Genomic DNA, 22006 nt, shown 5'->3' on the forward strand with positions numbered 1-22006 from the left:
TTGAGGACGGCTTCACCTTTTTGTCTCGTTTTCTTTATGTGTTCATTTAGGTTTAGCCTTTTGTCTAGGGTGACTCCTAGATATTTCACAGAGTTCTTAATTTCAATTTCACTGTCCCCTACCTTTAGTTTTTTATTGATCTTTAGCCCGGTGAATCTTTTTGCAAAAATGACCGTTTCCGTTTTGTCCGCGTTGAGTTTAATCTTCCATTTCGCGTAGAATTTCTCGAGTTGATTAATGTGGATCTGAACTTGTTTGAGTGCGACCTGACCCGAATGAGATTTAGCGTAGATGGCGGTGTCGTCCGCGTACAAAGCTAAATTGGTTTGTGCGAATTTAGTGATGTCATGAATGTAAATATTAAATAGTATTGGCCCAAGCACTGAGCCTTGTGGGACTCCCGCATTTATTGATTTCATTTCCGACTTTTCGCCTTCTACCTTTACTCTGAACTTTCTCTCTGTTAAGTACGAGTTTATTAATTTAGTAATGTGCGTCGGGAACTTCAATTGAATCATTTTGTAAATTAGTCCTTTTGTCCAGACTTTATCAAATGCTTTTTCAATATCAAGACATGTCATTGCTGTTATGCTTTTCGTGTTGTAATTATTGGTTATGTCATTTATTAGTCTGAGGACTTGCTGTGTGGTATTATGTCGTTCCCGAAAACCAAATTGCTCTGGCGGTAAAATTTTGTTTTCTTTAATGTGCTTATTAATTCGTTTTTGGATTACCTTTTCCGCAACTTTTGATATTGTTGGTAGAAGGCTAATTGGTCTGTATGCGTTTGGTGCATTGGGGTTTTTTCCCCGGTTTCAAAATGGGGATGACATCTGCTACTTTAAGTTTTTCCGGGAAGATACAAAGATTAAGCATGGCATTTATTATATTCGTTAGTTGTTTTACAGCTTTCGCTGTAAGATTTTTCAGTATTCTGTTTTCTATGCCGTCATTTCCCGGGGCTTTGTTATTCGGTAAAGTGCTTATGATTTTTGCGATTTCTGTGGGTTTGACGGCCGTAGGCGCGTCTATCTGGGAATTGTCACTATTGAAAGAGTTTACTGTTTCAATTATTTCTGTTTGTTCGGGTGTGTTGTGATTATCACTTGTGTGGATCGTTTCATAATATGTTGCCAGTGTGTTTGCTTTTTCCACATTATTAAATGCTGTGTTGTTATTGGATTTAAGGATAGAGATGGGGGTAAATCGTCTTTTGAGAGCTTTTGTCATTTTCCATAGAGAATTATCGTGCGGATTTAATTTGCCAAGTTTTGTTTCCCATTTGTTCTGTCTGAATTCTTTTATTTCTTGTTTAATTTCTCTGGTTAATTCAGATGCTTGGTTTTTGAAAAATGGGTCTCGTGTTCTTTGGTACAGTTTTCTGATTCGGTTCTTGAGTTTTATTTTCTCTATGGTTGCTTTCGGAATTTCGTCTCGAAAAGGATTTATTGTTTTCGTCGTCGTGACTTGGTCTTTGGCCTTCTGGATGGCCTTAATGAACAGTTCAATCTGTTTATCAAGATCATCTTTCGTGCCAATGATTTCCGTCAGTTCAACATGTCTGTCAAGGGTTTTGCGGAAGAGGGGCCAGTTGGTTTGTTTATAGGAATTGATTTGGATTGTTTTGTCTTTGATTGTCATGTCAGGAATCTCAAGAATCACAGGATTGTGATCCGAGTTGAGTGCGGTCACTGATCTGGGTTCTGAGATTACCATGTTTTTCGTGATTGTCAAGTCAATGTAGGTAGGTGTCATGCCGTTAATTGGGAAATGAGTTGGATCAGCAGTTCTGTTAATTATCAAGCTTGTGTTTTCTACGTAATTGTAGAGCCTGAACCCGTTACTATTGTTTGCGTGACAACCCCAGCTTGTGTGTCTCGCATTGAAGTCCCCGAGAATTAATTGCTTTCTTCCCAGATTATTAATTATGTCTAAATCCGCGTCCCTAATTGAGTTGATTGGTCGGTTGTAAACTGATGTTATGAAAATGTTGTTCTCGATCTTAATCGTTAGGGTTTCGAGGAATCTTACATTTGGGGTGGGAATGTGTTCAAAGGGGACGTCATTACGGATTAGGAGAGCAACCCCACCTCCCCTAATGACATCCGTTCTGTCCTTTCTGAGAACCGTGTAATTGGTGAATTTAAGCCGATCTTTACTTTTGAGACGCGTTTCGCTAATTGCCATAATGTGAATTCCACCATTTTTAATAAAATTCAATAATTCCGCAGCTTTTTCATGCAGACCGTTTGCGTTCCAGTGAACTATCGTCAATTTACAGCTCATAGCCAGCGTCTCCCATTTTGGATAGAACGTCTATGCAGACGAACAGCTTTTCTTGTTGAGACTGGCATTTTTCAAGTGCATTGTTCAGTTCTTTAAGTATTATGAGCAAGTTTTTCATATTTACATTTTTGTTCAGCCTGGAAATTTCGGCGTTTATTTTACAAAATTCTGTCATGCTGCTTGTTTCTGGAATTTTCGTTTTGGTTGGTGTTTGCCTTGTTAAAATTGGCGAATTTGCTGCGCTCGTTGAAGGCGTCGGCAGAGGCGGAAATGATTTATTAGTAAAAACAATGGACTCACCTGTTGGTTTCTTTGGCTGGGTCCACGGATTGACCTTTGGGATCGGCGCGGGGGCTAATTTAGCCCTCTTGTTGGCGACCTTCTGACGCCTTTCTTCTTGGAGTTCCTCGATGCGGGTTACCTTGGCGATGTAGACCTCGCACGTGGTTTGCGAGGCAGCGTGTCCTTGTTTCCGCAGTTGGCACATTTGGGAATGTACGTCGGGTCGGGCTTATGGGGGCAGTCGCGGGTCCAGTGGTACTGGGAGCATCTTACGCACGCTCGGTTCGAGGTTGCAGTTCCTCGTGCCGTGGCCCCATGCCTGGCACCGGTGGCACTGTGTCATCTTCTTCTTATTGAGGTATTTCTCGAAACGCACCCTGACGTTGAGAATCGCCCGACATTTCTTGTTGAGTGACTCGGCAGTCTCGCTGTCGGTCACTGTTGCGATGTAATGGGGCCTCTTGGTGTTGGGCCCCATTTTCCTCACATTGGTGGCTTCGATCTTGCAGTTCTTGAGCTCTGCAAGAACGGATTCGGGCTCAGGGTTGTTGTCCAAACCCTTAATGACGAACGTTGACGTTTTGAGTCCTTTTGGTGTGAACGTGTGGAACTCTACTTTTCCAGTCGTGAGGTTGTTTCTCATCTTCGTGTGGATGTCTGTTGTGTTGGGGTACACAAGGGTCTTCTCCCTTGTGTAACGGACCTGGTAACCGTTGTCGCAATCCGCGAACAATTCTTTGAGACGGTTGTGCGTTATGTTCCGGCCGTGGATGATGATCGGCGGCGGTCTCCTTTCGTTCGCGGTCGCGGTGGTTTTTGTCCTGGAGGATGTTTCCTCCGTCTCCATGTTGTCTTCTTCATCCTCTTCATCAGAAGAGATTGGTTGAAATCGGTTAGCGTCGATTGGTACTGGCACGTACCTCACCTTCTTGTTTCACTTTTTTCACCGTTTTCTTCGGCTTCAGCCAGTTGAGGCTCGAACTGGCCCATGTTTTCGGTGGTCAGTGCAGGCTTAACCAGCCTGCGCTGTATCGAACTTGGTTTAATTCCTCTTGTGTGTTAAAACAACAATTGGGACACGATTCACTTTATTCAAGGCACGTGGCACTTTGCACTGTGGTCACAACTTAAACACTGAGAGGGGGAGCTCTCTATCGCACGTCCCGTTCGCTACGAGCGCTCGGACAAGACTGGGACGAGAACCGGTAGTTTTCAACGTGGTATGGTCGTTGCCTGGTAAAATTTTCCAAGATGGTACGTTGACGATTTTTTTGTGATTGTTCGATCGTTGGATGTGACATTTTTCGATGGTACACATGTCAGAAATGTACAAGATTTAAAAGAAGAAAAAAAAAAATTTTTTTTTTGCGAGTCGTTTTTTAGTTTTTTTTTTGCGACAAAATGACGAAAAAAAAAAACTCGTATGAGGCGTTAAATTAAATTGTTCGTTTGACGATCTCAACGAGTCACTTGCGATTAACGTAATTTAAAATTTGAGAACTTACTTACTCACTTGCTTGCTTAGATGGAAATAGCACCCACTTGAAGTAAACGCCGACACGGACCGGAGATGAATAAACTCCGAACGGACGGGGTTAATTCATGAAACTGACCGGTAGTACGGTCGAAGGTTCGCCGCCCGCCGCTACCTGCTTTCTTTCTTAGAACTGATAACAGAGTTGGTTTCTTTGTCTGTTCATTCATCGAAATTCCCACCACCTCTGGCCGGGGCCGGGCGGGGTGGGTGTGTGTTGTTTCATGATTTGTTCTCTTCTCGATTTTATTCTTTTTCCGACGTCGTTCGATTCATAGAGATGTTTTCGTCGAAAGTGTGGTCGCGTTTTACATTGCATTAAAATTTAATTTGTTCCAGTGCGACGATGAAACAAGAAAAAAAGTTCTCAAGTAAGTACGCACGCGACGCACACCTACATATTTCATTTTTAAGGATCTTTCGGACGTTCGTAGTTTCTGCTCGAAATGTCGACTAATAGTAGGGAATGTTTTGTTGATTTGTTTGTTTTTTCGTTTTTGAGAAGAACAAATGAAAATTTCGTTGGATTTCTGTCGACCGACGACCGACTGAAAATCCGCCGACATCGACGTAGTTTTTATTTAGAGTGTCTGAAAAATGCAAACAATGCAAGATTTCCGTATTTTTGTTGGTTTGTGGTGTTTGGGGAGTTTTTTTTATGATTATAAAATGGTTTCGTCGAGAAAAATTGCTTTCTTTCGCATGAATTGGCAAGAAAAATTAAAAAAACTCGTCGCCGTTCCCGGTCGCTGGATGTTCGACGGTGGTCCGTCTGATTTTCCCTTTATTTTCGTAAAATTGACGAGAATTTCGCCGTCAAAACTGTTTTTCGGTGATGTTTCGATGATGGGATTTCGTCGTGTGAGGTAATTTTTGAGGAAAAAATGTCGATTTTGCGAAAAAAGTCGTTTCGAAAAGTCCGTTCGTCGTACAAATTCGTTTCTCATGGTCGAGTCCGAAATTGACATCGTTTTTTTTTCCGACCCTGTTCGTCAAGATCGTTTTCAAAATCAACTCCTACGAAAGGCGAAGGTTTTATCTTCGTTCTTGAAAAAATTCGACCTTCTCGGACGTCATCTTCGACCGTTTGTGAATTTTTATTCCTACACTCTGCAGGTTCGTCGGTCGTCGCTCCGATCCGTGCTGCGTCTCTTTGCGAGGCGATTTTCGAAAAGATCGCACGTACTTTTCGACCGATTCGTTCGTGAAACTTGTAGAGGATGCTTCCAAGTTTGTCTGGTCGAAAGCGGAACTTTCCTGTTATTCGTGGAAAACGCGTAACGTCGGCGTCGAACTTGGATGTCATCTCCTTGTTTCGGAGGGTCTTTGTTCGAGTCGACGTTCGATCGGTCCTTGTTCGCTTTTGGAGGTCGGCTGGTCGTCCGGGAAAACTTGAGGTTATTCAGGAGGCCATCGCCGACCGAATCGCTCATGTTCCCGCACCCGGAGGCGGTGATCTTCGCGTAAAGAGAACGATGCCATCACGCGAAAGCTGTATTCGAGGCCCACTGAATTTTCTAACTCGACGAGAAGGCTCTCGTTTAGTCCGCGGTCCGCGCGTTTTCGAACGCGCCAACACTTTGACTTTGGCGCCCAATTCGTTCTGTAAAGTTCATTCGTTCTTTCACCGAAGAATAAGCCTACCTATAATAAAAAGAAAAAAACGCGCGCGCGATAGACGAAAATATGGCCGACGTAGAAAATCAAGCAGCTTCGACGGTCGCCGGTGCCACTTCCGGCTCCTCACCGGTGAAGAAGGAGAAGAAGCCCAAAAATCCGAGAAGCAAACCTTCTCATCCGCCCACTTCGGAGATGGTCACCAACGCCATCAAAGGCTTGAAGGAACGCGGCGGTTCTTCGTTGCAGGCGATCAAGAAATATGTCGCGGCCAACTACAAAGTCGACGCGGAAAAATTTGCGCCTTTCATCAAGAAGTACCTTAAGGGCGCCGTCGCATCCGGTTCGTTGGTCCAAACCAAAGGAAAAGGAGCTTCCGGTTCGTTCAAGTTGGCTTCTGCCGTCACCGGTGCAGCTAAGGCTCCGTCCGCCACGAAAAAGAGATCTGCCGCTGCGACCGCGTCGTCATCGGCGAAATCCAAGAAGACGGGCGTTGCTAAACGTTCCGTCGCGTCAGCGCCGACGTCCGCCGAAAAAGGATCCGCCTCAAAAGCCGGTAAGAAGGCCGCCCCCGCCGCTTCGGCCAAGTCTAAGAAAACTGCCGCCGAAAAGAAGAGCGTCGCCGTATCGAAGGCTAGAAAGGCTGCGTCCGCTCCCGAAAAGAAAGCCAGCGCCGCCTCCAGATCGCCCGTCAAACCCAAGACGCCATCGAAAGCGAAGAAATCCAACAAGGCCGGTCCAACCAAGAAACCGAAAGCGCCGAAACCGAAAACGGCCAAAGCCGTCACCGTCAAAGCGAAAAAAACCGCTTCACCCAAGAGAAAGAAGTGAAAAGTCGACGACGATGATTTAATTTTTTCAACGACGACGACGTCCTGGTGGTTTCGGGAACGTGCTCCGATCGTATATATCGACGTAGGGGCACCATCGATACAAATAAATGGCCCTTTTCAGGGCCACAATTATTTTCAAGAAACGAACGAAAGATTCGCTTGGACAATGCACATTCTGTTGAGGAGATACATACTTTCATTTGATTTTCTTGTCTATTCATTTGACTGTCGAAACAGTGTTATTACAAAGAATGATAAACTTTATTATATAATAATGTTTCAAATAGTCTCAGTTAAAAGAAAATTTAATGTGAAAGAAAAAAGCAAAAGTTTATCGTTTTATGTAAGTACGAATTTTGTGAATAAATCACATAACCTAACTTTTTTTTTTTTTTTTTTTTTTTTCAATCTCAAAAAGTTGCATGCGCGAACGATAAATTTTCAATTCGTTGGAAAATAATTGTGGTTCTGAAAAGAACCGATTTTTTTTTTCTTCTTTTAACACCTTCGAAGATGAAGAATTTGTTAATTCTAGATGGTCGGATCGGATGGATGGATGGATGGATGGAGGAAATTTAAGCCCTCTCGCCACGAATGCGTCTCGCCAATTGGATGTCTTTCGGCATGATGGTGACACGTTTGGCGTGGATGGCGCACAAGTTGGTGTCTTCGAAGAGGCCGACGAGATAAGCCTCGCTGGCTTCTTGAAGTGCCATCACGGCCGAACTTTGGAAACGGAGATCGGTCTTGAAATCTTGGGCGATCTCTCGGACGAGACGTTGGAAAGGCAGCTTGCGGATCAAAAGTTCAGTGCTCTTTTGATAACGACGAATCTCACGAAGGGCGACCGTACCGGGCCTGTAACGGTGAGGTTTCTTGACACCTCCGGTGGCGGGAGCGCTTTTTCTGGCCGCCTTCGTGGCCAACTGTTTTCTAGGTGCCTTGCCACCGGTAGATTTACGAGCCGTCTGTTTAGTTCTCGCCATCTCGGATATCGGATGAATCAAATGAAAAGAATTAACGTAGGTAGTGGCTTGCTTGCTTGCTTCGACCGAACGACCGACCGTACGTACGAACGTTCGAAAGTCAACTGAAAATTTTCGTCGCGCCAACGGCCGTTTTATAAACTCGATGAGTCATACGGCGACGCCATTGGTGGATTCGTTTTTAACGCGAGGTGGAGCTGCCGTAACTTATAAATAGTCCCGCGGAATGAAATTTTGACGTTAGTTCCATAACGAACTTGGTCGAAGCTACGTCGTTTTGTACGAAGAATTTCCTAATTTTATCAAGATGACCGGTCGTGGTAAAGGTGGCAAAGGATTGGGAAAAGGTGGCGCCAAACGTCATCGCAAAGTTCTACGCGATAACATCCAAGGTATAACGAAACCGGCGATCAGAAGATTGGCTCGTCGTGGTGGTGTGAAACGTATTTCCGGTCTCATCTACGAAGAAACCAGAGGTGTGTTGAAGGTCTTCCTCGAGAACGTCATCCGTGACGCCGTAACTTACACCGAACACGCAAAACGTAAGACCGTCACCGCCATGGACGTCGTCTACGCCCTGAAACGTCAAGGTCGTACCCTTTACGGTTTCGGCGGTTAATTTTATCATTTTATGACGTGTATCCGCATCCTCAGAGGAATAACAACAAACCCCCCGCAGGCAAGCAAACAAACAAACAAAAAAAAACGGTTCTTTTCAGAACCACAAAATAAATCAAACGAATTAAATATGTTGCTCAATTGTGTGTTTGTCTTCAAATCGAAATGAAAATCGTACGGAGTGAGTGATCATTTTAATTTGTGATCCAGGCGGCGACTTTGACAATTTTGACAGCAGTTTTAGGTTAGAATGACCATCGTTAAAAGAACGTTTTTGCCACGAAGAGTATATTTGAGGTTATGTCCAATATGGGGTAGAGTTACTCTCCTCAGACGTGACTTGAAACAAAATCTCATAGCAAATAAAACGATTGATTGTAGTATTACGGCTCACCGCTGACGACTGCTGCTGCAAGAAATTATCGAGACGGAGAGCACGTATAGGCGACCGGTGTGTGTGTGTATGTTCTTAACAGATTAATGTGCGAAATGTGAAGAAATTTACGACGAATCGGAATGTTTCTTGAATTAGATAATCAATAAATTATTATAGATAGAGTTGTCGAGTTCGTGCTTTAGTCGGGCATTGAATTTTTCTAAAAATTACGATGAAAAGTCGTAAAAATCATCTTTCTTGGTTGAATGTAATCGAAAATCTTCCGTTCAGTCTACGCTCGTATAATGAATTAATTGATCGGTTTAACTTTAAAATATCTAAAAGACTTTTTAACATGATTCTCATAGGTTGTTGTATTTTGGCGAAAAAATCAATTCGTTCGAGTTGAATTTTTGGCCCTGAGAAGGGCCGATGTGAAGATGGTTTTTATAAAAGTTTTTGTTTTTCGTTCGAGATGACGGCGGCGAAGAATTAAATTTAAGGCTTCTTTTCGGTCTTCTTGGGCAACAACACCGCCTGGATGTTGGGCAAGACACCGCCTTGGGCGATGGTAACGCCGGAAAGGAGCTTGTTTAACTCCTCGTCGTTCCTTATAGCCAATTGAAGATGTCTCGGAATGATACGGGTTTTCTTGTTATCTCTGGCGGCGTTTCCTGCCAATTCGAGAACTTCGGCGGCTAGATATTCCATTACGGCCGCCAAATAAACGGGAGCACCTGCACCCACTCTTTCGGCGTAGTTTCCTTTACGCAGAAGACGATGAATTCTGCCGACGGGAAACTGAAGTCCGGCACGACTGGAACGAGACTTCGCCTTTCCCTTCACTTTACCTCCTTTTCCTCTTCCGGACATGTTGTTATACGATATAAACAGCAAAACACCTACTGCGACTGACACGAAGCGCACTGACAAACGTACGGCTTGAAATAAATGCCGAACGCGGCGAAGGCTAGAAATTTATATGGTCGGTACAGCGCCATCTCGTTAGGGCAATGGTCGAACGACGAACTAAGGCGGAGCGCCTGTTTGTCGCTCGCTCGTTATAAATAGAGGGATTTTAGGTGTGCGGCGTTTTAGATCGAGTATACTCGTCGTAACGTGCACGTCGTGTCTGTCTCGTTTTCTGTTTTTAAACGTTTTTTTAACTCGACGACTAGAAGAGAATGCCACCCAAGACCAGCGGTAAGGCGGCCAAGAAGGCCGGAAAAGCTCAAAAGAACATCTCGAAGAGCGACAAGAAAAAGAAGCGCAGGAGGAAGGAGAGTTACGCCATCTACATTTACAAGGTGTTGAAGCAGGTCCATCCCGATACCGGTATCTCCAGCAAGGCTATGTCTATCATGAACAGTTTCGTGAACGACATCTTCGAACGTATAGCTGCTGAAGCCAGTCGCCTCGCTCATTACAACAAACGTTCGACCATAACCAGCAGGGAGATCCAGACGGCGGTGCGTCTTCTTTTGCCCGGTGAATTGGCGAAGCACGCCGTTTCTGAAGGAACCAAGGCCGTCACCAAATACACCAGTTCAAAATAAATCCTCCTCGAGCAGCTTGGAAGTTGGTTGGAAAAAAAAGAAAAAAAATCGGTTCTTTTCAGAACCACAAATTCAACTCGAACGAATTAAAAATTTTCGTCTTCATACTATATAAGTTCATGAGAGAAAATATAAATAGTGAAAAATATATTTAAAAAAAGTTTGACATCAGAAATGTTAATAAAAAAAGAAAAGAGTAGAGACAACGGCACGCGGTGTTCCCAAGCGGTCACCCATCCAAGTACTGACCGCGCCCGACGTTGCTTGACTTCGGTGATCGGACGAGAACCAAATTTCAAATTCAACAGGATTTTTATTCGGTTGAAGTTACGCATGCAATCACTAAGATAATACATATCACACTTAAGATTAACTTATGCTAATGTGTGGCGCTGATGCCTTAACCTAGCCTACATTTATTATACAATCTAAGATATTACATTTATTTTATGGCTCACCGGCAACCTTGGTTGCATACATTTGTGGTGTTTAGCCTACTTATCGGTTACCTTAATTTAGGGAAAATGAAATTTTAGTAAAAACCCTAACCTTATTATCTACTATGTACAAAGGATATTTAAAAAACTATTTACAGTGTTGACCTCAAAGAGGTCTTGGGACTTCCGGTCCGGTTTCTGTTTCCAGGGAGCTCCTGGGCTCCTGGTGCGGTATGGTCTAGTGGTGAGGTTTCAGGGGGCTCCGGGGACTCCTGATCCTCGGATTGATGTTCCAGGGGGCTCCTGGACTCCTGTTCCGATATGGTCAGTGGCTGGTCGATTGCCGTTTACGGTTCTTCTTCCGCTGCCTTTTGCCTGTAACAAAATTCAGCGGATTATCCGGTCTAGATTGGGGACACCCGAGTGCGGGAACTTGTGAGTTCCTGCTGGGTGTTTGAGGGATTGTTTGAGAAGAGGTACGTGCCGCACCTGCTTCTCGTAGAATTTATCGGAAAGGGAATGGATGTAATGGTGTAGGAGTGGAAGATTCGCGTCCTGATGAAGTTGACGGAGCGGAGTGTATCTGTCTGCGTTAAGAGCAAGTCTTAAGCATTTATTTTGAAATCTTTGCAAAGGAATTAGTGGAGTGTGTGGTTTGTGCCGGTAGATGGGCGCTGCGTATGTTATGATGGGGCGTAAGATGCATTTGTACAGAAGCAACTTATTTTTCGTGTTTAGATAGTTGTTTTTGACCAACAATGGGTACAATTGCTTGAGGACGGCTTCACCTTTTTGTCTCGTTTTCTTTATGTGTTCATTTAAGTTTAGCCTTTTGTCTAGGGTGACTCCTAGATATTTCACAGAGTTCTTAATTTCAATTTCACTGTCCCCTACCTTTAGTTTTTTATTGATCTTTAGCCCGGTGAATCTTTTTGCAAAAATGACGGTTTCCGTTTTGTCCGCGTTGAGTTTAATCTTCCATTTCGCGTAGAATTTCTCGAGTTGATTAATGTGGATCTGAACTTGTTTGAGTGCGACCTGACCCGAATGAGACTTAGCGTAGATGGCGGTGTCATCCGCGTACAAAGCTAAATTGGTTTGTGCGAATTTAGTGATGTCATGTATGTAAATATTAAATAGTATTGGCCCAAGCACTGAGCCTTGTGGGACTCCCGCATTTATTGATTTCATTTCCGACTTTTCGCCTTCTACCTTTACTCTGAACTTTCTCTCTGTTAAGTACGAGTTTATTAATTTAGTAATGTGCGTCGGGAACTTCAATTGAATCATTTTGTAAATTAGTCCTTTTGTCCAGACTTTATCAAATGCTTTTTCAATATCAAGACATGTCATTGCTGTTATGCTTTTCGTGTTGTAATTATTGGTTATGTCATTTATTAGTCTGAGGACTTGCTGTGTGGTATTATGTCGTTCCCGAAAACCAAATTGCTCTGGCGGTAAAATTTTGTTTTCTTTAATGTGCTTATTAATTCGTTTTTGGATTACCTTTTCCGCAACTTTTGAAATTGTTGGTAGAAGGCTAATTGGTCTGTATGCGTTTGGTGCATTGGGGTTTTTCCCCGGTTTCAAAATGGGGATGACATCTGCTACTTTAAGTTTTTCCGGGAAGATACAAAGATTAAGCATGGCATTTATTATATTCGTTAGTTGTTTTACAGCTTTCGCTGTAAGATTTTTCAGTATTCTGTTTTCTATGCCGTCATTTCCCGGGGCTTTGTTATTCGGTAAAGTGCTTATGATTTTTGCGATTTCTGTGGGTTTGACGGCCGTAGGCGCGTCTATCTGGGAATTGTCACTATTGAAAGAGTTTACTGTTTCAATTATTTCTATTTGTTCGGGTGTGTTGTGATTATCACTTGTGTGGATCGTTTCATAATATGTTGCCAGTGTGTTTGCTTTTTCCACATTATTAAATGCTATGTTGTTATTGGATTTAAGGATAGAGATGGGGGTAAATCGTCTTTTGAGAGCTTTTGTCATTTTCCATAGAGAATTATCGTGCGGATTTAATTTGCCAAGTTTTGTTTCCCATTTGTTCTGTCTGAATTCTTTTATTTCTTGTTTAATTTCTCTGGATAATTCAGATGCTTGGTTTTTGAAAAATGGGTCTCGTGTTCTTTGGTACAGTTTTCTGATTCGGTTCTTGAGTTTTATTTTCTCTATGGTTGCTTTCGGAATTTCGTCTCGAAAAGGATTTATTGTTTTCGTCGTCGTGACTTGGTCTTTGGCCTTCTGGATGGCCTTAATGAACAGTTCAATCTGTTCATCAAGATCATCTTTCGTGCCAATGATTTCCGTCAGTTCAACATGTCTGTCAAGGGTTTTGCGGAAGAGGGGCCAGTTGGTTTGTTTATAGGAATTGATTTGGATTGTTTTGTCTTTGATTGTCATGTCAGGAATCTCAAGAATCACAGGATTGTGATCCGAGTTGAGTGCGGTCACTGATCTGGGTTCTGAGATTACCATGTTTTTCGTGATTGTCAAGTCAATGTAGGTAGGTGTCATGCCGTTAATTGGGAAATGAGTTGGATCAGCAGTTCTGTTAATTATCAAGCTTGTGTTTTCTACGTAATTGTAGAGCCTGAACCCGTTACTATTGTTTGCGTGACAACCCCAGCTTGTGTGTCTCGCATTGAAGTCCCCGAGAATTAATTGCTTTCTTCCCAGATTATTAATTATGTCTAAATCCGCGTCCCTAATTGAGTTGATTGGTCGGTTGTAAACTGATGTTATGAAAATGTTGTTCTCGATCTTAATCGTTAGGGTTTCGAGGAATCTTACATTTGGGGTGGGAATGTGTTCAAAGGGGACGTCATTACGGATTAGGAGAGCAACCCCACCTCCCCTAATGACATCCGTTCTGTCCTTTCTGAGAACCGTGTAATTGGTGAATTTAAGCCGATCTTTACTTTTGAGACGCGTTTCGCTAATTGCCATAATGTGAATTCCACCATTTTTAATAAAGTTCAATAATTCCGCAGCTTTTTCATGCAGACCGTTTGCGTTCCAGTGAACTATCGTCAATTTACAGCTCATAGCCAGCGTCTCCCATTTTGGATAGAACGTCTATGCAGACGAACAGCTTTTCTTGTTGAGACTGGCATTTTTCAAGTGCATTGTTCAGTTCTTTAAGTATTATGAGCAGATTTTTCATATTTACATTTTTGTTCAGCCTGGAAATTTCGGCGTTTATTTTACAAAATTCTGTCATGCTGCTTGTTTCTGGAATTTTCGTTTTGGTTGGTGTTTGCCTTGTTGAAATTGGCGAATTTGCTGCGCTCGTTGAAGGCGTCGGCAGAGGTGGAAATGATTTATCGGTAAAAACAATGGACTCACCTGTTGGTTTCTTTGGCTGGGTCCACGGATTGACCTTTGGGATCGGCGCGGGGGCTAATTTAGCCCTCTTGTTGGCGACCTTCTGACGTCTTTCTTCTTGGAGTTCCTCGATGCGGGTTACCTTGGCGATGTAGACCTCGCACGTGGTTTGCGAGGCAGCGTGTCCTTGTTTCCCGCAGTTGGCACATTTGGGAATGTACGTCGGGTCGGGCTTATGGGGGCAGTCGCGGGTCCAGTGGTACTGAGAGCATCTTACGCACGTCGGTTCGAGGTTGCAGTTCCTCGTGCCGTGGCCCCATGCCTGGCACCGGTGACACTGTGTCATCTTCTTCTTATTGAGGTATTTCTCGAAACGCACCCTGACGTTGAGAATCGCCCGACACTTTTTGTTCAGTGACTCGACAGTCTCGCTGTCGGCCACTGTTACGATGTAATGGGGCCTCTTGGTGTTGGGCCCCATTTTTCTCACATTGGTAGCTTCAATCTTGCAGCTCTTGAGCTCTGCAAGAACGGATTCGGGCTCAGGGTTGTTGTCCAGCCCCTTGATTACAAACGTTGACGTTTTGAGTCCTTTTGGGGTGAACGTGTGGAATTCCACTTTTCCTGCCGTGAGTTTGTTTTTCATCGTCGTGTGGATGTCTGTCGTGTTGGGGTACACAAGGGTTTTCTCCCTTGTGTACCGCACTTGGTAACCGTTGTCGCAATCGGCGAACAATTCTCTGAGACGGTTGTGCGTTATGTTCCGGCCGTGGATGATGATCGGCGGCGGTCTCCTTTCGTTCGCGGTCGCGGTGGTTTTTGTCCTGGAGGATGTTTCCTCCGTCTCCATGTTGTCTTCTTCATCCTCTTCATCAGAAGAGATTGGTTGAAATCGGTTAGCGTCGATTGGTACTGGCACGTACCTCACCTTTTGTTTCACTTTTTTCACCGTTTTCTTCGGCTTCAGCCAGTTGAGGCTCGAACTGGCCATGTTTTCGGTGGTCAGTGCAGGCTTAACCAGCCTGCGCTGTATCGAACTTGGTTTAATTCCTCTTGTTGTTAAAACAACAATTGGGACACGATTCACTTTGTTCAAGGCACGTGGCACTTTGCACTGTGGTCACAACTTAAACACTGAGAGGGGGAGCTCTCTATCGCACGTCCGTTCGCTACGAGCGCTCGGACAAGACTGGACGAGAACCGGTAGTTTTCAACGTGGTATGGTCGTTGCCTGGTAAAATTTTCCAAGATGGTACGTTGACGATTTTTTGTGATTGTTCGATCGTTTGGATGTGACATTTTTCGATGGTACACATGTCAGAAAATGTACAAGATTTAAAAGAAGAAAAAAAAAAAAAATTTTTTTTTGCGAGTCGTTTTTTAGTTTTTTTTTTGCGACAAAATGACGAAAAAAAAAAACTCGTATGAGGCGTTAAATTAAATTGTTCGTTTGACGATCTCAACGAGTCACTTGCGATTAACGTAATTTAAAATTTGAGAACTTACTTGCTTGCTTAGATGGAAATAGCACCCACTTGAAGTAAACGCCGACACGGACCGGAGATGAATAAACTCCGAACGGACGGGGTTAATTCATGAACTGACCGTAGTACGGTCGAAGGTTCGCCGCCGCCGCTACCTGCTTTCTTTCTTAGAACTGATAACAGAGTTGGTTTCTTTGTCTGTTCATTCATCGAAATTCCCACCACTCTGGCCGGGCCGGGCGGGGTGGGTGTGTGTTGTTTCATGATTTGTTCTCTTCTCGATTTATTCTTTTTCCGACGTCGTTCGATTCATAGAGATGTTTTCGTCGAAAGTGTGGTCGCGTTTACATTGCATTAAAATTTAATTTGTTCCAGTGCGACGATGAAACAAGAAAAAAGTTTCAAGTAAGTACGCACGCACGCACACCTACATATTTCATTTTTTAAATCTTTCGACGTTCGTAGTTTCTGCTCGAAATGTCGACTAATAGTAGGGAATGTTTTGTTGATTTGTTTGTTTTTCGTTTTTGAGAAGAACAAATGAAAATTTCGTTGGATTTCTGTCGACCGACGACCGACTGAAAATCCGCCGACATCGACGTAGTTTTATTTAGAGTGTCTGAAAAATGCAAACAATGCAAGATTTCCGTATTTTTGTTGGTTTGTGGTGTTTGGGGAGTTTTTTTTATGATTATAAAATGGTTTCGTCGAGAAAAATTGCTTCTTTCGCAATGAATTGGCAAGAAAAATTAAAAAACTCGTCCGTTCCCGTCGCTGGATGTTCGACGGTGGTCCGTCTGATTTTCCCTTTATTTTCGTAAAATTGACGAGAATTTCGCCGTCAAAACTGTTTTCGGTGATGTTTCGATGATGGGATTTCGTCGTGTGAGGTAATTTTTGAGGAAAAAATGTCGATTTTGCGAAAAAAGTCGTTCGAAAAGTCCGTTCGTCGTACAAATTCGTTTCTCATGGTCGAGTCCGAAATTGACATCGTTTTTTTTCCGACCTGTTCGTCAAGATCGTTTTCAAAAATCAACTCCTACGAAAGGCGAAGGTTTTATCTTCGTTCTTGAAAAAATTCGACCTTCTCGGACGTCATCTTCGACCGTTTGTGAATTTTTTTCCTACACTCTGCAGGTTCGTCGGTCGTCGCTCCGATCCGTGCTGCGTCTCTTTGCGAGGCGATTTTCGAAAAGATCGCACGTACTTTTCGACCGATTCGTTCGTGAAACTTGTAGAGGATGCTTCCAAGTTTGTCTGGTCGAAAGCGGAACTTTCCTGTTATTCGTGGAAAACGCGTAACGTCGGCGTCGAACTTGGATGTCATCTCCTTGTTTCGGAGGGTCTTTGTTCGAGTCGACGTTCGATCGGTCCTTGTTCGCTTTTGGAGGTCGGCTGGTCGTCCGGGAAAACTTGAGGTTATTCAGGAGGCCATCGCCGACCGAATCGCTCATGTTCCCGCACCCGGAGGCGGTGATCTTCGCGTAAAGAGAACGATGCCATCACGCGAAAGCTGTATTCGAGGCCCACTGAATTTTCTAACTCGACGAGAAGGCTCTCGTTTAGTCCGCGGTCCGCGCGTTTTCGAACGCGCCAACACTTTGACTTTGGCGCCCAATTCGTTCTGTAAAGTTCATTCGTTCTTTCACCGAAGAATAAGCCTACCTATAATAAAAAGAAAAAAACGCGCGCGCGATAGACGAAAATATGGCCGACGTAGAAAATCAAGCAGCTTCGACGGTCGCCGGTGCCACTTCCGGCTCCTCACCGGTGAAGAAGGAGAAGAAGCCCAAAAATACGAGAAGCAAACCTTCTCATCCGCCCCACTTCGGAGATGGTCACCAACGCCATCAAAGGCTTGAAGGAACGCGGCGGTTCTTCGTTGCAGGCGATCAAGAAATATGTCGCGGCCAACTACAAAGTCGACGCGGAAAAATTTGCGCCTTTCATCAAGAAGTACCTTAAGGGCGCCGTCGCATCCGGTTCGTTGGTCCAAACCAAAGGAAAAGGAGCTTCCGGTTCGTTCAAGTTGGCTTCTGCCGTCACCGGTGCAGCTAAGGCTCCGTACGCCACGAAAAAGAGATCTGCCGCTGCGACCGCGTCGTCATCGGCGAAATCCAAGAAGACGGGCGTTGCTAAACGTTCCGTCGCGTCAGCGCCGACGTCCGCCGAAAAAGGATCCGCCTCAAAAGCCGGTAAGAAGGCCGCCCCCGCCGCTTCGGCCAAGTCTAAGAAAACTGCCGCCGAAAAGAAGAGCGTCGCCGTATCGAAGGCTAGAAAGGCTGCGTCCGCTCCCGAAAAGAAAGCCAGCGCCGCCTCCAGATCGCCCGTCAAACCCAAGACGCCATCGAAAGCGAAGAAATCCAACAAGGCCGGTCCAACCAAGAAACCGAAAGCGCCGAAACCGAAAACGGCCAAAGCCGTCACCGTCAAAGCGAAAAAAACCGCTTCACCCAAGAGAAAGAAGTGAAAAGTCGACGACGATGATTTAATTTTTTCAACGACGACGACGTCCTGGTGGTTTCGGGAACGTGCTCCGATCGTATATATCGACGTAGGGGCACCATCGATACAAATAAATGGCCCTTTTCAGGGCCACAATTATTTTCAAGAAACGAACGAAAGATTCGCTTGGACAATGCACATTCTGTTGAGGAGATACATACTTTCATTTGATTTTCTTGTCTATTCATTTGACTGTCGAAACAGTGTTATTACAAAGAATGATAAACTTTATTATATAATAATGTTTCAAATAGTCTCAGTTAAAAGAAAATTTAATGTGAAAGAAAAAAGCAAAAGTTTATCGTTTTATGTAAGTACGAATTTTGTGAATAAATCACATAACCTAACTTTTTTTTTTTTTTTTTTTTTTTTTCAATCTCAAAAAGTTGCATGCGCGAACGATAAATTTTCAATTCGTTGGAAAATAATTGTGGTTCTGAAAAGAACCGATTTTTTTTTTCTTCTTTTAACACCTTCGAAGATGAAGAATTTGTTAATTCTAGATGGTCGGATCGGATGGATGGATGGATGGATGGAGGAAATTTAAGCCCTCTCGCCACGAATGCGTCTCGCCAATTGGATGTCTTTCGGCATGATGGTGACACGTTTGGCGTGGATGGCGCACAAGTTGGTGTCTTCGAAGAGGCCGACGAGATAAGCCTCGCTGGCTTCTTGAAGTGCCATCACGGCCGAACTTTGGAAACGGAGATCGGTCTTGAAATCTTGGGCGATCTCTCGGACGAGACGTTGGAAAGGCAGCTTGCGGATCAAAAGTTCAGTGCTCTTTTGATAACGACGAATCTCACGAAGGGCGACCGTACCGGGCCTGTAACGGTGAGGTTTCTTGACACCCTCCGGTGGCGGGAGCGCTTTTTCTGGCCGCCTTCGTGGCCAACTGTTTTCTTAGGTGCCTTGCCACCGGTAGATTTACGAGCCGTCTGTTTAGTTCTCGCCATCTCGGATATCGGATGAATCAAATGAAAAGAATTAACGTAGGTAGTGGCTTGCTTGCTTGCTTCGACCGAACGACCGACCGTACGTACGAACGTTCGAAAGTCAACTGAAAATTTTCGTCGCGCCAACGGCCGTTTTATAAACTCGATGAGTCATACGGCGACGCCATTGGTGGATTCGTTTTTAACGCGAGGTGGAGCTGCCGTAACTTATAAATAGTCCCGCGGAATGAAATTTTGACGTTAGTTCCATAACGAACTTGGTCGAAGCTACGTCGTTTTGTACGAAGAATTTCCTAATTTTATCAAGATGACCGGTCGTGGTAAAGGTGGCAAAGGATTGGGAAAAGGTGGCGCCAAACGTCATCGCAAAGTTCTACGCGATAACATCCAAGGTATAACGAAACCGGCGATCAGAAGATTGGCTCGTCGTGGTGGTGTGAAACGTATTTCCGGTCTCATCTACGAAGAAACCAGAGGTGTGTTGAAGGTCTTCCTCGAGAACGTCATCCGTGACGCCGTAACTTACACCGAACACGCAAAACGTAAGACCGTCACCGCCATGGACGTCGTCTACGCCCTGAAACGTCAAGGTCGTACCCTTTACGGTTTCGGCGGTTAATTTTATCATTTTATGACGTGTATCCGCATCCTCAGAGGAATAACAACAAACCCCCCGCAGGCAAGCAAACAAACAAACAAAAAAAAACGGTTCTTTTCAGAACCACAAAATAAATCAAACGAATTAAATATGTTGCTCAATTGTGTGTTTGTCTTCAAATCGAAATGAAAATCGTACGGAGTGAGTGATCATTTTAATTTGTGATCCAGGCGGCGACTTTGACAATTTTGACAGCAGTTTTAGGTTAGAATGACCATCGTTAAAAGAACGTTTTTGCCACGAAGAGTATATTTGAGGTTATGTCCAATATGGGGTAGAGTTACTCTCCTCAGACGTGACTTGAAACAAAATCTCATAGCAAATAAAACGATTGATTGTAGTATTACGGCTCACCGCTGACGACTGCTGCTGCAAGAAATTATCGAGACGGAGAGCACGTATAGGCGACCGGTGTGTGTGTGTATGTTCTTAACAGATTAATGTGCGAAATGTGAAGAAATTTACGACGAATCGGAATGTTTCTTGAATTAGATAATCAATAAATTATTATAGATAGAGTTGTCGAGTTCGTGCTTTAGTCGGGCATTGAATTTTTCTAAAAATTACGATGAAAAGTCGTAAAAATCATCTTTCTTGGTTGAATGTAATCGAAAATCTTCCGTTCAGTCTACGCTCGTATAATGAATTAATTGATCGGTTTAACTTTAAAATATCTAAAAGACTTTTTAACATGATTCTCATAGGTTGTTGTATTTTGGCGAAAAAATCAATTCGTTCGAGTTGAATTTTTGGCCCTGAGAAGGGCCGATGTGAAGATGGTTTTTATAAAAGTTTTTGTTTTTCGTTCGAGATGACGGCGGCGAAGAATTAAATTTAAGGCTTCTTTTCGGTCTTCTTGGGCAACAACACCGCCTGGATGTTGGGCAAGACACCGCCTTGGGCGATGGTAACGCCGGAAAGGAGCTTGTTTAACTCCTCGTCGTTCCTTATAGCCAATTGAAGATGTCTCGGAATGATACGGGTTTTCTTGTTATCTCTGGCGGCGTTTCCTGCCAATTCGAGAACTTCGGCGGCTAGATATTCCATTACGGCCGCCAAATAAACGGGAGCACCTGCACCCACTCTTTCGGCGTAGTTTCCTTTACGCAGAAGACGATGAATTCTGCCGACGGGAAACTGAAGTCCGGCACGACTGGAACGAGACTTCGCCTTTCCCTTCACTTTACCTCCTTTTCCTCTTCCGGACATGTTGTTATACGATATAAACAGCAAAACACCTACTGCGACTGACACGAAGCGCACTGACAAACGTACGGCTTGAAATAAATGCCGAACGCGGCGAAGGCTAGAAATTTATATGGTCGGTACAGCGCCATCTCGTTAGGGCAATGGTCGAACGACGAACTAAGGCGGAGCGCCTGTTTGTCGCTCGCTCGTTATAAATAGAGGGATTTTAGGTGTGCGGCGTTTTAGATCGAGTATACTCGTCGTAACGTGCACGTCGTGTCTGTCTCGTTTTCTGTTTTTAAACGTTTTTTTAACTCGACGACTAGAAGAGAATGCCACCCAAGACCAGCGGTAAGGCGGCCAAGAAGGCCGGAAAAGCTCAAAAGAACATCTCGAAGAGCGACAAGAAAAAGAAGCGCAGGAGGAAGGAGAGTTACGCCATCTACATTTACAAGGTGTTGAAGCAGGTCCATCCCGATACCGGTATCTCCAGCAAGGCTATGTCTATCATGAACAGTTTCGTGAACGACATCTTCGAACGTATAGCTGCTGAAGCCAGTCGCCTCGCTCATTACAACAAACGTTCGACCATAACCAGCAGGGAGATCCAGACGGCGGTGCGTCTTCTTTTGCCCGGTGAATTGGCGAAGCACGCCGTTTCTGAAGGAACCAAGGCCGTCACCAAATACACCAGTTCAAAATAAATCCTCCTCGAGCAGCTTGGAAGTTGGTTGGAAAAAAAAGAAAAAAAATCGGTTCTTTTCAGAACCACAAATTCAACTCGAACGAATTAAAAATTTTCGTCTTCATACTATATAAGTTCCTGAGAGAAAATATAAATAGTGAAAAATATATTTAAAAAAAGTTTGACATCAGAAATGTTAATAAAAAAAGAAAAGAGTAGAGACAACGGCACGCGGTGTTCCCAAGCGGTCACCCATCCAAGTACTGACCGCGCCCGACGTTGCTTGACTTCGGTGATCGGACGAGAACCGGTAGTTTTCAACGTGGTATGGTCGTTGCCTGGTAAAATTTTCCAAGATGGTACGTTGACGATTTTTTGTGATTGTTCGATCGTTTGGATGTGACATTTTTCGATGGTACACATGTCAGAAAATGTACAAGATTTAAAAGAAGAAAAAAAAAAAATTTTTTTTTGCGAGTCGTTTTTTAGTTTTTTTTTTGCGACAAAATGACGAAAAAAAAAAACTCGTATGAGGCGTTAAATTAAATTGTTCGTTTGACGATCTCAACGAGTCACTTGCGATTAACGTAATTTAAAATTTGAGAACTTACTTACTCACTTGCTTGCTTAGATGGAAATAGCACCCACTTGAAGTAAACGCCGACACGG

At 43.8% G+C, this 22006-nt stretch overlaps 1 non-coding gene across 1 annotated transcript; it reads right to left on the bottom strand.

Moving 5' to 3' along the window:
* Positions 1–21556: 21556 nt before the first annotated feature.
* LOC148166762 (5S ribosomal RNA) lies at positions 21557–21676 on the bottom strand. The gene has a single exon (XR_015770945.1). It is a non-coding gene; the product is annotated as a 5S ribosomal RNA (ribosomal RNA).
* Between the last annotated feature and the right edge of the window lie 330 nt (positions 21677–22006).

Source organism: Gnatocerus cornutus, unplaced genomic scaffold (assembly GCF_029298725.1).
Source record: "Gnatocerus cornutus isolate USDA-ARS CGAHR unplaced genomic scaffold, icGnaCorn1.1 Chromosome158, whole genome shotgun sequence".
NCBI classification, from domain to species: domain Eukaryota; kingdom Metazoa; phylum Arthropoda; class Insecta; order Coleoptera; family Tenebrionidae; genus Gnatocerus; species Gnatocerus cornutus.